Here is a 15648-nt window from a genome sequence, read left to right on the forward strand (position 1 = left end):
GGGAACATGTATAATACATTTTGAAATAAAGTTTGTGTTTGTTATGCCTGTGTTTTGTCATGGCCCAACTCCTACCCTTTTTAGAGCAAAGTTCTATGGACTTATTTGTGTTTAAATTAATACTTAATGGGAATTATCTGTGGTTAGGTAAAAATTGATCATTTGGTTACTTCAGTCGAAGAAGTCCTCCATTTTATTCCTGAGAGGGTCCTCCTGAGTTCATCCTTGTTTTCTGCCGTTGATGAGGTCAAAGTTTATTCTTTGGTCTTTTCCTTGCTTTTAAGGCCTTGTTTTCTTCTCTCCTGATGATATCTTAACAAAGATCTCTTACTGATTTGATAGCGTGCTAAAACAACACAAAAACATAGCAACTACTACAAACAGCAGCAATTTTCACTAGTGCAAAATTTGCTTAATGGTCCTTTAAGACAATTACAACGTCAATTTAACTATCATTAACCACAGTATAAACAACAGCAGGGGCTGGAAAAGGGGAGAAAAGTATTGATCCATTAGAATTTCCCTCAAACAGCAATGTATATTTTAAGCACTGTTCTACTAGATACTGACTAAAGATCACAAGCTTCTGTCTGCACTGCTCTGCTGTTGATTAGCAGGACAGTTGAAGAACCTGCCAGTCCTTTGACAGATGTCGGATTATTATTTTTTTCCTTTTTAAGTTTTAAGATATCTGATTGTCTCCGTGATGCTCTAAGCCCTCACTGCAAAAAAGATTATGCCTCCAGCGTATGGCTGTACACCAGATTTGAAAACACGTTTAAGGCTTCTCTCCGTCTTTACAGTAGATGTAAGACCAATCAGAGGCAGTTGCTAGGCGGACCAGATTCGGCCGGCCAATCAGCGTTCGCTGACGTATGGCGTTATTGGTCGCGACGTACTGGGAGGAGCGTGGAGAGGCGGGGAAAACACATTTAAACCAATGTTTGGAGTATTGCTTCTGTTTGCTAGTTCTGTGAGAAAACGTCGTTACTGAAGAGGTCTGAATGCTAAAACAAACTCTGGAGCAGTTTTTTGTCGAACACGAGAGACTGGACGCTGAACAGACCTTTGGCGCGAAGGTAAGGCAAACATTTAGCGGCTAGCGTTAGCATTAATGCATTTGTGGTCATTTACCCTTACCTGACTGTTTTACACCTGTGTGTTAGCATTAGCGTTAGCTTTAAGGGCGAACGTTTGCATCAGCCTTATCTTTAAATGATAAGTTTTTTCCCCTTACTGGTGGTGTTTTTATTTGTGTGGGTTAAAGTGTTTTTGTGCTCCAGCTTCATCATGTTGATGTGATCATTCTGTCTATCTGTGGTGGTATTGCATCGTTTTGCGCTTCTAGCTGACTGTTTTACATGTACACCATCGTTCAGCTTATTTGGGGTTGTTTTACATCGTATTGTGTCTTTGTAGTTTTGTGTCTTTTCCTGGCCATTCAACTTTTTTGTGGCCATTTTGTGTTTCATCATGGCAGTTAAGCATCTCATTGTCATCGTCTTGCGACTTGTTTTTTGTTTTTGTTTTTTTTGCTTCTGTGTCCTTTGTGTGTCTTTGTAGCTTTGTGGTAGTAATATGTCCACAGCCATCCATTGATCCCCTGTTGTGTATATTATTGATTTATACATTTGTTTTTGGTGATTTAAGACTTTGTTGAGCTCAGTTTAGAGTTAAATACAAGCTTGGGAAAAAAAGAACTCTGTGCTCCACAAGCCTCAATAGTAGGTCACAATGTATGAGCTGAAATTACTGTTAGAAATTATTATTAAAAACTATTAAAAACCGAAAGTGTGATTGTCAAGGTTCTAGTGTTTAGTCTTCAGTGTTGTATTCTTCTACACTGTCAAGTTTTTGGAGGCAAGATCATATTTCTCCTGTGCTAGCCTCTCTACATTGGCTCCCAGTCAAATCCAGAATAGAATTCAAAGTCCTCCTCCTCACTTACAAAGCCCTTAATGGTCAGGCTCCATCTTACCTTAAAGATCTCATAGTCCCCTACAATCCCACCAGGACACTGTGCTCCCAGAATGCCGCTTTACTGGTGCTTCCCAGAGTTTCCATGAGTCGAATGGGAGGCAGAGCCTTCAGCTATCAGGCTCCTCTACTGTGGAACCTTCTCCCAGTTTCGGTCTGGGAGGCAGAAACACCCTCTGTACCTTTAAGAGTCAGCTTAAAACTTTCCTCTTATAGTTAGGGTTGGCTCAGGCTTGAACCATCCCTTAGTTATGCCGCTATAGGCCTAGACTGCCGGGAGATCTCCCATGATACAGTGAGCTTCTCTCTCTTTCTCTCTCTCTCTCTCTCTCTCTCTCTCTCTCTCCATCACTATGGATACATATCCCATAAATACATCTTACTAATTCAATTCTTTCCCTTTCCCATAGTATTGTGCTCTTCAGTCTCTCTCTCCTCTTCTGTCTCTTTCTGCAGGTATTTCTGTCTCTGAAGCTGTAAAGTCTGATCTGTGATGACAAGTCTCCTGCTGCTCCTACAACTCAGTACCTGCTGCTATAATTAGAAATTACTTATACTGCTATTAGTTTTAGTGCTATGTTAGCAGTTAATACTTTATCACTACTATCGTTACTACTACTGTGCTATTGACATCACCTTACATCTTATCTCTCTCTCTGTAAATACCTTTTTTAAAGAGTATGGTCTAGACCTCTATATGAAAAGTGCCTTGAGATGACTTTTGTTGTGATATTGCGCTATATAAATAAAATTGAATTGAACTATTCTTTATTAATGAGGTGATTTTAATTAATGAGATTTGTCTTTCAAATGTGATTTCCAGGTTTACTCATTCAGCTGCTGCAGCCTGGACAGGAACACCAGCTCTCACCTTACAAGCTAAACAGGTATGTGTCCTGAAGATTTACCCAGTCTGAAGAAATGTGTTGATGGTTGAGGTTCAGCTGTAATGTTGAATATTTATCTGTGTTTTGGAGTTAAACTGTTGATGAGGAATAGGTCATAGTGTATTGATCATTTTCCTTCCTATGTTTCTCTTTATTTCCTCCAGGTGTCACCACTTTGTCCATGATCACAGAGAGTCTTTGTACAATGAAGAAGTTCTTTGAAACCAGGACTGAGGCTTCCAGGTAATTCACAAACAGCTTTACATAAACTGGCCAACACAGAGCACTGACGTTAAATTATGTCTTCAGTAATTGATCGAAGTAAATAGTTTGATTTGTCACAAAAATACATAACTCATTAATAGGTTTATTTGCATAGTTCATGAATGTACAGTTCAAAGAAACTGAAGAATTTAAACATCAGCCCCTGTTGTGTGAGGTACAACAGGAGAATCTGGCAAGATAATTGTTAGAACCAACCAACAATTTGGGAGGGTGATAATCGGCTCGATTATCGTTTGGTGTGTACCCCGCTTTACTCTCTCTGTTGGTCTCCTTCCCCGTCTCTCTTGCTCTCCCTTCCCCTCTCTCTGTTTCATTCCCTGTCTCTCCCTCTCTCGCTCTCTCTCATTAGTACAGTAAATCATAAATATTTGAAGAACTTATTTAGTTCAGTGTCACATTAGAAACTGTCATTTTGCTTCATTTTGGCTTCTATCAACCAAATTTAGTTCAAAACTTTAACTTTGGAGAAAAAAACATTTCCATCCACTGCTGTTGTGTGAATATCTGGAGCTGATGGAGTCAGTTATCCAGTCAGAGCAGCTTCTTCTGTCTTTGTGTAAAAAGCAAATGTAACTCTTGGACTAGCTCTGATTAGTCCAGAACCAGTTAGTCCACACTCTGGTTTCTTTGTAGATTTAGTGTCTTTTACTTCTGTATCTTTTGACAGTTTGAAGTTCAAAACCCAGAAACCCTCTGTGCTTTTATTTTGATGTGTTAAAAGTCACGTTTATATTAAAGTTTGTTGTGTTTTTCTCCACAGGATTCAAACTTTAGCCATTAAATCACAGAGAGGAGAGACAGATGTGAAGACATTTCCAGAAGGTCAGTGTTAGTTTATTCTTTTCAGTCAGACTCTGTCATTATCTCAGCTGCAGTTTGACACTTCAGATAAACCTTGTCTGGAACAAATAGCCACAAATTAAAGCTGCTTTAACTTATCAGTTTAAATTTGTTTTAATTAATATTTTTCAACAACATATCTGCAAAAAATAAGTCAAAATACATATAAATAAAACCAAAAATATAAAACCTTAGAATAGAAACAAAACCATTTTAAAAAATAAGTCCAAAAAAATAAGTATAAAACAATAAATTGAAAACCTTAAATAAATTGGTCTAAAAAGTAAGGATAAAACATTAAAAACAGGTTTGATAAATAAGGTTAAAACCTTTAAAAATAGGTCTAAGAATTAAGCAAGAAACTTGTAAAAACTAAATTTAGAATCTTAAAAAATGTCTAAACAAGTATCAAATTTATAAAAAGTACAAGACCTTAAACAGTAAGTCTAAAAAACAAGTATAAAGCCTTTAAATTAAATTATTTTAATCTTTTAAAAAATATTTAAAAGTAAAGTATGAAGCCTTCTGAAATTATTTTAAAACCCTAAAAAATATTTTCAAAATGTGTCTAAATGTAAACATGAGCATCATTTTCTTATAATAAAATGCAATAAAATGATTTGCAATACAACTCAAAAGTTTGGGAAGAAACTTTTGCTGATTTTATTTCCAGACTACATTTAACAAATCACAGCAAAGATAATGACCAACAAGGAAACACTTGTTAGAGCTGGTTAGGATTGGGGTTAATGTAGTTATGAGCAAATTTTCCAAAGATTAACATGTCTTGGTCGTACAGTTATTAAATAGCTGTATCATAAGCAGTTGAATGTTCTCACGGGTGTTTAATAAAGACATATTAGTCTTAGTAAAATGTGCCCTTGACTACATTACAGATGGAAAAACAAAGTGTTTTCACTTGAACAACAGAAAACCAGCACTGTTTACAGCAGGTAGAATGTGGAGGTCTTTTATCTAATTTATCTAATAGCTTCGTAACACTTTTTTCTTTCATCCGCTTCAGGTCTCAGCTGCTGTCGTCTTCTCCTCCTGCAGAGACAAGAAAACGTATTATGACATGCACCTCAAAACAAAGGAACTATCTTAAAGCAGCCATCTTACCTCCTTTTCCACAGACACACACATTGACACCTCTACACAGTGTTTGTGGGTTAGGTTATATTTTCACGTTGCTATTTCAAACAGTGCAATATCAGTACTAAAATTCAATCTGTTAATGTGTACATAGTCCTGTTTATAATTAGATATTGTTATATATTATCTTGTTTTATATTTTGTCTTGTATATATAATGGTCTTTTTTTTTTTTTCTGTTGCAACATTGAATATTTTGCTGGTCTGTTTAATATTGTATGAAAGTGAATATTTTTAGCCAGAGGCCACTTGCAGCCAGAGGTTAGGGTTAGGGTTACTACTGTTAGCCAGAGATTAGTGTTTTTATCCTCAATTATACATTTTAATTGCAAGCTGCAAGTAGAGTATATTTGGCATTTCTGCATTACAAAATCACTTTTGTGACAGTTTTTGACAATTTCTCAGGCCTTACTATACTATGACATTTTTTGACAATTTCTCAGACCTTACTACACTATGAAATTTTTCTGACCATTTTTCGTACCTTAATATACTATGACATTTTTTGACCATTTTTGACACTTCACTATACTATGACATTTTCTGACGCCTCACTATACCATGACATTTTTTGACACCTTACTATATTATGATATTTTTTGACCATTTTTGACACTTCACTATACTATGACATTTTCTGACGCCTCACTATACTATGACATTTTTTGACCATTTTTCATACCTCACTATACTGTGACATTTTTTGACAATTTTTCATGCCTTACTATACTATGACTTTTTGACGCCTCACTATACTATGGCATTTTTTGATGGTTTTTCACCCCTTTCTATACTATGACATTTTTTGACAATTTCTCATGCCTTACTATACTACATCATTTTTTGATGGGTTTTGACGCTTAACAATACTATGACATTTTTTGACACCTCACTATACTAACTATACTATGATATTTTCTGACACCTCACTATATTATGATATTTTTTGACTGTTTTTGACACCCCGCTATACTATGACATTTTTCATACCTTACTATATTATGACATTTTTTGACGCCTCACTATATTATGACATTTTTTGACAATTTCTCAGACCTTACTACACTATGAAATTTTTTTGACCATTTTTCGTACCTTAATATACTATGACATTTTTTGATATTTTCTGACACTTCTCTATGACATTTTCTGACGCCTCACTATACCATGACATTTTTTGACACCTTACTATATTATATTTTTTGACCGTTTCTGACACCCCGCTATACTATGACATTTTTCATACCTCACTATACTGTGACATTTTTGACAATTTCTCATGCCTTACTATACTATGACATTTTCTGACGCCTCACTATACTATGATATTTTTTGATTGTTTTTGACGCTTAACAATACTATGACATTTTTTGACACCTCACTATACTAACTATACTATGATATTTTCTGACGCCTCACTATACTATGACAGTTTTTGACAATTTCTCAGGCCTTACTATACTGTGACATTTTTTGACACCTCACTATACTATGACATTTTTTGACAATTTTTCATGCCTTACTATACTATGACTTTTTGACGCCTCACTATACTATGGTATTTTTTGATGGTTTTTCACCCCTTTCTATACTATGACATTTTTTGACAATTTCTCATGCCTTACTATATTACATCATTTTTTGATGGGTTTTGACGCTTAACAATACTATGACATTTTTTGACAATTTCTCAGGCCTTACTATATTGTAACATTTTTTGACCATTTTTCATGCCTTACTATACTGTGACATTTTTTGACACCTCACTATACTATGACATTTTTTGACAATTTTTCATGCCTTACTATACTATGACATTTTTTGACAATTTCTCATGCCTTACTATACTACAACATTTTTTGATGGGTTTTGACGCTTAACAATACTATGACATTTTTTGACACCTCACTATACTAACTATACTTTTATATACAAACTAGACATTTGCTGACACCTCACTATACTATGATATTTTTTGATGGTTTTTGACGCTTTACAATACTATGACAGTTTTTGACAATTTCTCAGGCCTTACTATATTGTGACATTTTTTGACAATTTTTCATGCCTTACTATACTATGACTTTTTGACGCCTCACTATACTATGGTATTTTTTGATGGTTTTTCACCCCTTTCTATACTATGACATTTTTTGACAATTTCTCATGCCTTACTATACTACAACATTTTTTGATGGGTTTTGACGCTTAACAATACTATGACATTTTTTGACACCTCACTATACTAACTATACTTTTATATACAAACTAGACATTTGCTGACACCTCACTATACTATGATATTTTTTGATGGTTTTTGACGCTTTACAATACTATGACAGTTTTTGACAATTTCTCAGGCCTTACTATATTGTGACATTTTTTGACAATTTTTCATGCCTTACTATACTATGACTTTTTGACGCCTCACTATACTATGGTATTTTTTGATGGTTTTTCACCCCTTTCTATACTATGACATTTTTTGACAATTTCTCATGCCTTACTATACTACAACATTTTTTGATGGGTTTTGACGCTTAACAATACTATGACATTTTTTGACACCTCACTATACTAACTATACTTTTATATACAAACTAGACATTTGCTGACACCTCACTATACTATGATATTTTTTGATGGTTTTTCACCCCTTTCTATACTATGACATTTTTTGACAATTTCTCATGCCTTACTATACTACATCATTTTTTGATGGGTTTTGACACTTAACAATACTATGACATTTTTTGACACCTCACTATACTAACTATACTTTTATATACAAACTAGACATTTGCTGACACCTCACTATACTATGATATTTTTTGATGGATTTTGACGCTTTACAATACTATGACAGTTTTTGACAATTTCTCAGGCCTTACTATATTGTAACATTTTTTGACAATTTTTCATGCCTTACTATACTGTGACATTTTTTGACAATTTTTCATGCCTTACTATACTACAACATTTTTTGATGGGTTTTGACGCTTAACAATACTATGACATTTTTTGACACCTCACTATACTAACTATACTTTTATATACAAACTAGACATTTGCTGACACCTCACTATACTATGGCATTTTTTGATGGTTTTTCACCCCTTTCTATACTATGACATTTTTTGACAATTTCTCATGCCTTACTATACTACATCATTTTTTGATGGGTTTTGACGCTTAACAATACTATGACATTTTTTGACAATTTCTCAGGCCTTACTATATTGTAACATTTTTTGACCATTTTTCATGCCTTACTATACTGTGACATTTTTTGACACCTCACTATACTATGACATTTTTTGACAATTTCTCATGCCTTACTATACTACAACATTTTTTGATGGGTTTTGACGCTTAACAATACTATGACATTTTTTGACACCTCACTATACTAACTATACTTTTATATACAAACTAGACATTTGCTGACACCTCACTATACTATGATATTTTTTGATGGTTTTTGACGCTTTACAATACTATGACATTTTTTGACAATTTCTCAGGCCTTACTATATTGTGACATTTTTTGACAATTTTTCATGCCTTACTATACTATGACTTTTTGACGCCTCACTATACTATGGTATTTTTTGATGGTTTTTCACCCCTTTCTATACTATGACATTTTTTGACAATTTCTCATGCCTTACTATACTACAACATTTTTTGATGGGTTTTGACGCTTAACAATACTATGACATTTTTTGACACCTCACTATACTAACTATACTTTTATATACAAACTAGACATTTGCTGACACCTCACTATACTATGATATTTTTTGATGGTTTTTGACGCTTTACAATACTATGACATTTTTTGACAATTTCTCAGGCCTTACTATATTGTGACATTTTTTGACAATTTTTCATGCCTTACTATACTATGACTTTTTGACGCCTCACTATACTATGGTATTTTTTGATGGTTTTTCACCCCTTTCTATACTATGACATTTTTTGACAATTTCTCATGCCTTACTATACTACAACATTTTTTGATGGGTTTTGACGCTTAACAATACTATGACATTTTTTGACACCTCACTATACTATGACATTTTTTGACAATTTCTCAGACCTTACTACACTATGAAATTTTTTGGACCATTTTTCGTACCTTAATATACTATGACATTTTTTGACCATTTTTGACACTTCACTATACTATGACATTTTCTGACGCCTCACTATACCATGACATTTTTTGACACCTTACTATATTATGATATTTTTTGACCGTTTTTGACACCCCGCTATACTATGACATTTTTCATACCTCACTATACTGTGACATTTTTGACAATTTCTCATGCCTTACTATACTATGACATTTTCTGACGCCTCACTATACTATGACATTTTTTGACCATTTTTCATACCTCACTATACTGTGACATTTTTGATAATTTCTCATGCCTTACTATACTATGACATTTTTTGACAATTTTTCATGCCTTACTATACTATGACTTTTTGACGCCTCACTATACTATGGCATTTTTTGATGGTTTTTCACCCCTTTCTATACTATGACATTTTTTGACAATTTCTCATGCCTTACTATACTACATCATTTTTTGATGGGTTTTGACGCTTAACAATACTATGACATTTTTTGACACCTCACTATACTATGACATTTTTTGACAATTTCTCAGACCTTACTACACTATGAAATTTTTTGACACTTCACTATACTATGACATTTTTTGACGCCTCACTATACCATGACATTTTTTGACACCTTACTATATTATATTTTTTGACCGTTTTTGACACCCCGCTATACTATGACATTTTTCATACCTCACTATACTGTGACATTTTTGACAATTTCTCATGCCTTACTATACTATGACATTTGCTGACACCTCACTATACTATGACATTTTTTGATGGTTTTTGACGCTTTACAATACTATGACAGTTTTTGACAATTTCTCAGGCCTTACTATATTGTAACATTTTTTGACAATTTTTCATGCCTTACTATACTATGACTTTTTGACGCCTCACTATACTATGGCATTTTTTGATGGTTTTCCACCCCTTTCTATACTATGACATTTTTTGACAATTTCTCATGCCTTACTATACTATGACATTTTTTGATGGTTTTTGACACCTCACTATATCATGACATTTTTTGACATTTGCTGACACCTCACTATACTATGATATTTTTTGATGGTTTTTGACAATTTCTCAGGCCTTACTATATTGTAACATTTTTTGACCATTTTTCATGCCTTACTATACTATGACATTTTTTGACACCTCACTATATCATGACATTTTTTGGCACCTCACTATACTATGACATTTTCTGACACTTCACTATACTATGACATTTTTTGACACCTCACTATACTAACTATACTATGATATTTTCTGACACTTTACTATGACATTTTCTGACGCCTCACTATACCATGACATTTTTTGTTTTTTGATGCCTCACTATATTATGACATTTTTTGACACTTTCTATATTATATTTTTTGACCGTTTTTGACACCCCGCTATACTATGACATTTTTCATACCTCACTATACTGTGACATTTTTGACAATTTCTCATGCCTTACTATACTGTGACATTTTTTGGCACCTCACTATACCATGACATTTTTTGTTTTTTGACGCCTCACTATACTATGACATTTTTTGACACCTTACTATACTATACTATGATATTTTCTGACACCTCACTATACTACCTATACTATTATATTTTCTGACGCCTCACTATACTATGACATTTTTTGACAATTTCTCAGACCTTACTACAGTATGAATTTTCTTTGACCATTTTTTGATATTTTCTGACACCTCACTATACTATGACATTTTTTGACATTTGCTGACACCTCACTATACTATGATATTTTTTGATGGTTTTTGACGCTTTACAATACTATGACAGTTTTTGACAATTTCTCATGCCTTACTATACTGTGACGTTTTTTGACCATTTATCATGCCTTACTATACTACAACGTTTTTGATGGGTTTTGACACTTTACAATACTATGACATTTTTTGACACCTTACTATACTATACTATGATATTTTCTGACACCTCACTATACTACCTATACTATTATATTTTCTGACGCCTCACTATACTATGACATTTTTTGACAATTTCTCAGACCTTACTACAGTATGAATTTTCTTTGACCATTTTTTGATATTTTCTGACACCTCACTATACTATGACATTTTTGACCATTTTTCATACCTTACTATACTATGATATTTTTTGATGGTTTTTAACACCTTATTATACGATGACATTTTTTGACGTGTTTATGCCTTAATTTACTGTGACCTTTTTTGAATCTTTCTGACACCTTACAATAGTACAACATTTTTATGCATTATTATAATACAATATTTAATGCCTTCCTTATTCCCCTATTATCATACTAAGACATTTTCATGTTTTACCAGGACAATCACAATTTTATGACACAATTTTTTTTGATACCTTACTAAACCATGATTTTTTGACATTTTTTACGTCTGTTGTGAATTACCTGGAGGATTCTGTCCTGGTCTCAAAGAACTTCTTCATTGTACGAAGACTGTGATCGCGGACTACGTCTCTGTGATCGCGGACAGTGTCTCTGAGATTATGGACAAAGTCTCTGTGATCATGACCAATGTCTTTGCGATTGTGGACGATGTCTCTGAGATCATAGACGGCGTCTCTGTGATCATCGACAATGTCTCCATGATCGCGGGCAATGCCGTCAAATCGGTGACCCCCGTCTCCGCCGATTCTATCGCAAGGTCTCTACGAAGCATGGGACAATGTCTCTGATCGTGGACAACGTCTCTCTCATCTTTGACAAGGTCTCTGCGATCGTAGACAATGTCTCTGATCGAGGACGATGTCTCCCTCATCCTCAACAATGTCTCTCCGATCATGGACCATGTCTCTGCAATCATGGATGATGTGGTGGATGAAGTGGTGACACCTGGAGGAAATCACAAAAAAAACATACAAAGGAAAATGATCAATACACTACTACCTATTCCTCATCAACAGTTTCACCATGAAAACACAGAGAAATATTCAACATTGCAGCTGAACCACAACATGTAACAAACATTAGAGGCTGTTTCAGAAAATGAACAGTTGACTGTCATCACCTCCTGAAGAACCAACAACAACAAATATTTAGGAAAAAGTAAAATGATTATTAATTGTATGCCCATCAACTAATCACTGAAGCAGTCATGTATGTTACTGTGAACTGTACAACAATAATAAACACTGCCACTTAAGTCAATTTTAGAATGCAGGATTTTAACTTGTGTTGTTTTTTATACTTCAGTAAAAAGTCAGTATTTCTTCCACCACAGATGGTCACATACAGAATTATTATGTCAACCTTCTTCTTATGAACACATATTTAAAATGCCTGTTTTGTGTTGTTTTCGTTTAATGAATAACAACCAAATTTACAAAGGTCTTAACAGCAGCTTATGTGAAAATGTTAAAGTAACTAAGTGTAGAACTGGTGATTATAAACTGTAAAGATATTTTTATCAAATCACCCTCTGACTGGCAATTAAAATGAACACACTAATGAACAACTCACTCCAATATTTTATTTGTAGACTTGATATTGTTTTGTACAGTGTAGTCTAGTGTGCCTATCACGTACACATAATTAAGAATTTCTGATCATGTACAATCAACCTGAAGTTAAGATATTTTTCATTCCCACTTTGACTGATCCTTAACAATAACAGTTGACATTTTTGAAACCTTAATATAATGTGACATTTTTACATGCAGATTACTTTTACTGTTACCTCTAATATTAGACTACTTTTACCATTACATATTATATTTCTTATTACATATTACTTCTAAATTTACAGATAACTTTTACTGTTACATGCAGTAACAGATTACTTTAACTATTACATCTTACTTCTGATATTTCTAATTACTTTTACATGACTTCAATTAATACAGATTATTTCTACATTATTTTTATACTACAGATTACTTCTATTACACTTTTCTGATACACTGAATACTGAACATAAACAGTTTAATGTCAGTGCTCAGTGTTGGACAGTTGATGTAAAGGTGTTTGTGAATTACCTGGAGGATTCTGTCCTGGTCTCAAAGAACTTCTTCATTGTACGAAGACTCTCTGTGATTGCGGACTACGTCTCTGTGATCGCGGACAATGTCTCTGAGATTATAGACAAAGTCTCTGTGATCATGACCAATGTCTTTGCGATCGTGGACGATGTCTCTGAGATCATAGACGGCGTCTCTGTGATCATCGACAATGTTTCCATGATCGCGGGCAATGCCGTCAAATCGGTGACCCCCGTCTCCGCCGATTCTATCGCAAGGTCTCTACGAAGCATGGGACAATGTCTCTGATCATGGACAGCGTCTCTCTCATCTTTGACAAGGTCTCTGCGATCGTGGACAATGTCTCTGATCGAGGACGATGTCTCCCTCATCCTCAACAATGTCTCTCCGATCATGGACCATGTCTCTGCAATCGTGGACAACGTCTCAGCGATTGGGGATGATGTCGTGGACAAAGTGGTGACACCTGGAGGAGATCAGAGAAGAGAAACTTAAAAAGGAAAATGATCAATACACTATGACCTATTCCTCATCAACAGTTTAACCATGAAAAGAGATAAATATTCAACAATACAGCTAAAACCACAACATTTAACAAACATTAGAGGCTGTTTTAGAAAACGAACAGTTGACTGTCATCACCTCCTGAAGAACCAACAACAAATTTTTGGGAAAAAGTAAAATGATTATTAATTGCATGCCTAACAACTAATCACAGATAACAATCATGTGTGTTACTGTGAAGTGCACAACAAAACACTATCACCTAAGAAAAATTCTGAATGCAGGATTTTAACGTGTTTCCTCTAACGCTGGCAAGGCCGCCGGCTGCCCTGCCACTGCGACCCCCGGACTCCCAGGAACGGCAAAGAATTATTTTTTCTAATTAAAAGATCATTTATGTTTGCATTTCTCTCCCTGCTTCCTGTTTCACGTGCGACTCCACATATGCCACTGCACACAGGAGTGGAAGAGGAGACGAGCTCTAAAAAGTGTTGTATCTGTAAATCATAAATGGACAGACGCCGACCCTAAACGTCCGAAAGTCAGTCGAAATTATCAACCTTTTATTACAAGTGCTATCTGCCAACTGTAGCTTTGCTGGCAGGGGAGGCACGCCTTAGTCCTCTCCTCCGGTACCCCTATACTATGACATTGTTTTTTTTTTTTTGGTTTTTTTTTTGGTTTTTGTTTTACTTGAGCAGGAAAGCGCGAAGGCCCTATTGGAATTTCTCGGATTATTAGGGCACAGATTCTTATTATCGCTATCGTCCGCCGACCCCTAGACACATTCAAAATTGATCCCCCGTTGGACTTCGTTTGCCGTAGATGGACATATTTCGGACCACATATATCACATGCCCAGATGTACAAAACGTCTTCTGATGTCATGACCTCAAACTAACAGGAGGTCAGCCATGTTGACTTTAATACACAATTTTCAAATTTTTCGTCATTTGGACACTGCATTTGAAAGAATCTAGATTTAATCATATTGACTTAAAACTCATCAAAGTCATTACACTGTTAACGTCTTAGTGATTAAAAGCTATATAAAGTTTTAGTCGAAGGGTGACGCCTCGCCTCAAAAATGCTGATGCTAACGCTAACATCAAGGTGTAAAGCAGCCAGGTACAGATGCAATAGAATACAAAATGACCACAAATAGACACAAAACGATGACAACGACGTGACAGGCCGCTATAAACTGAGTTAAAATGATCAGGATGGAACACAAAGAGACGTAAAATGTCGGTAAAGTGCCTTCAGGTAAGTACAACAGGAATTTAAACAGACTAGCAAGAGCTTGTTCTGTTTTTACCCAGCCACGTTGGCGGTCCACAATTCATGTCAGGGATGCGTCAGTCACGGAAACACAAACACATTCTTACCCACGCGATAAAAACGGTAAAAGAGAAGGCTAATGCTAACGCTCACAGCTAACGCAAATGCTAACGCTAGTTGCTAATGTAAATGCTAACGGTAGCCGCTAACGCTAGACGCTAGCTAGCTCGCTCCTAAACCTTACCTTCGCGCCGCAGGTGAGTTCAGCGTCCAGCCTCAGTCCTGTTCGACAAAAAGGCGGCTTCATAGCTTGTTTTAGCATCCAGGCTTCTTCGATAATTAGGTTTTCTCAGAGTACTGACAAACCGAAGAAACTGTTCAAACGCTGGATTTAATCTGTCTCCCGATCTCGTTTCTCCGCCTCCTTGCGCTCCTCCCCAAAGGTCGCGGCCAATGACAACACACGCAAGTCGCGTAGCGCCGGCCCGAATCCTCATCATTTACATCCATAACTGTAAACAGTACACAGAAGAAATGTATCCAATTATAAGCTCACATACTGGCTA

General features: G+C 35.2%; 1 long non-coding RNA gene across 1 annotated transcript; it reads right to left on the bottom strand.

The window, feature by feature from the left end:
• Positions 1–4528: 4528 nt before the first annotated feature.
• On the bottom strand, positions 4529–15585 carry LOC127143579 (uncharacterized). The gene is made up of 3 exons (XR_007815135.1): positions 15327–15585; positions 13295–13763; positions 4529–5039 (listed from the first exon to the last, which is right to left on the bottom strand). It is a non-coding gene; the product is annotated as an uncharacterized LOC127143579 (long non-coding RNA).
• Between the last annotated feature and the right edge of the window lie 63 nt (positions 15586–15648).

Source organism: Lates calcarifer, linkage group LG19 (genome assembly GCF_001640805.2).
Source record: "Lates calcarifer isolate ASB-BC8 linkage group LG19, TLL_Latcal_v3, whole genome shotgun sequence".
Classification (NCBI taxonomy): Eukaryota; Metazoa; Chordata; class Actinopteri; family Centropomidae; genus Lates; species Lates calcarifer.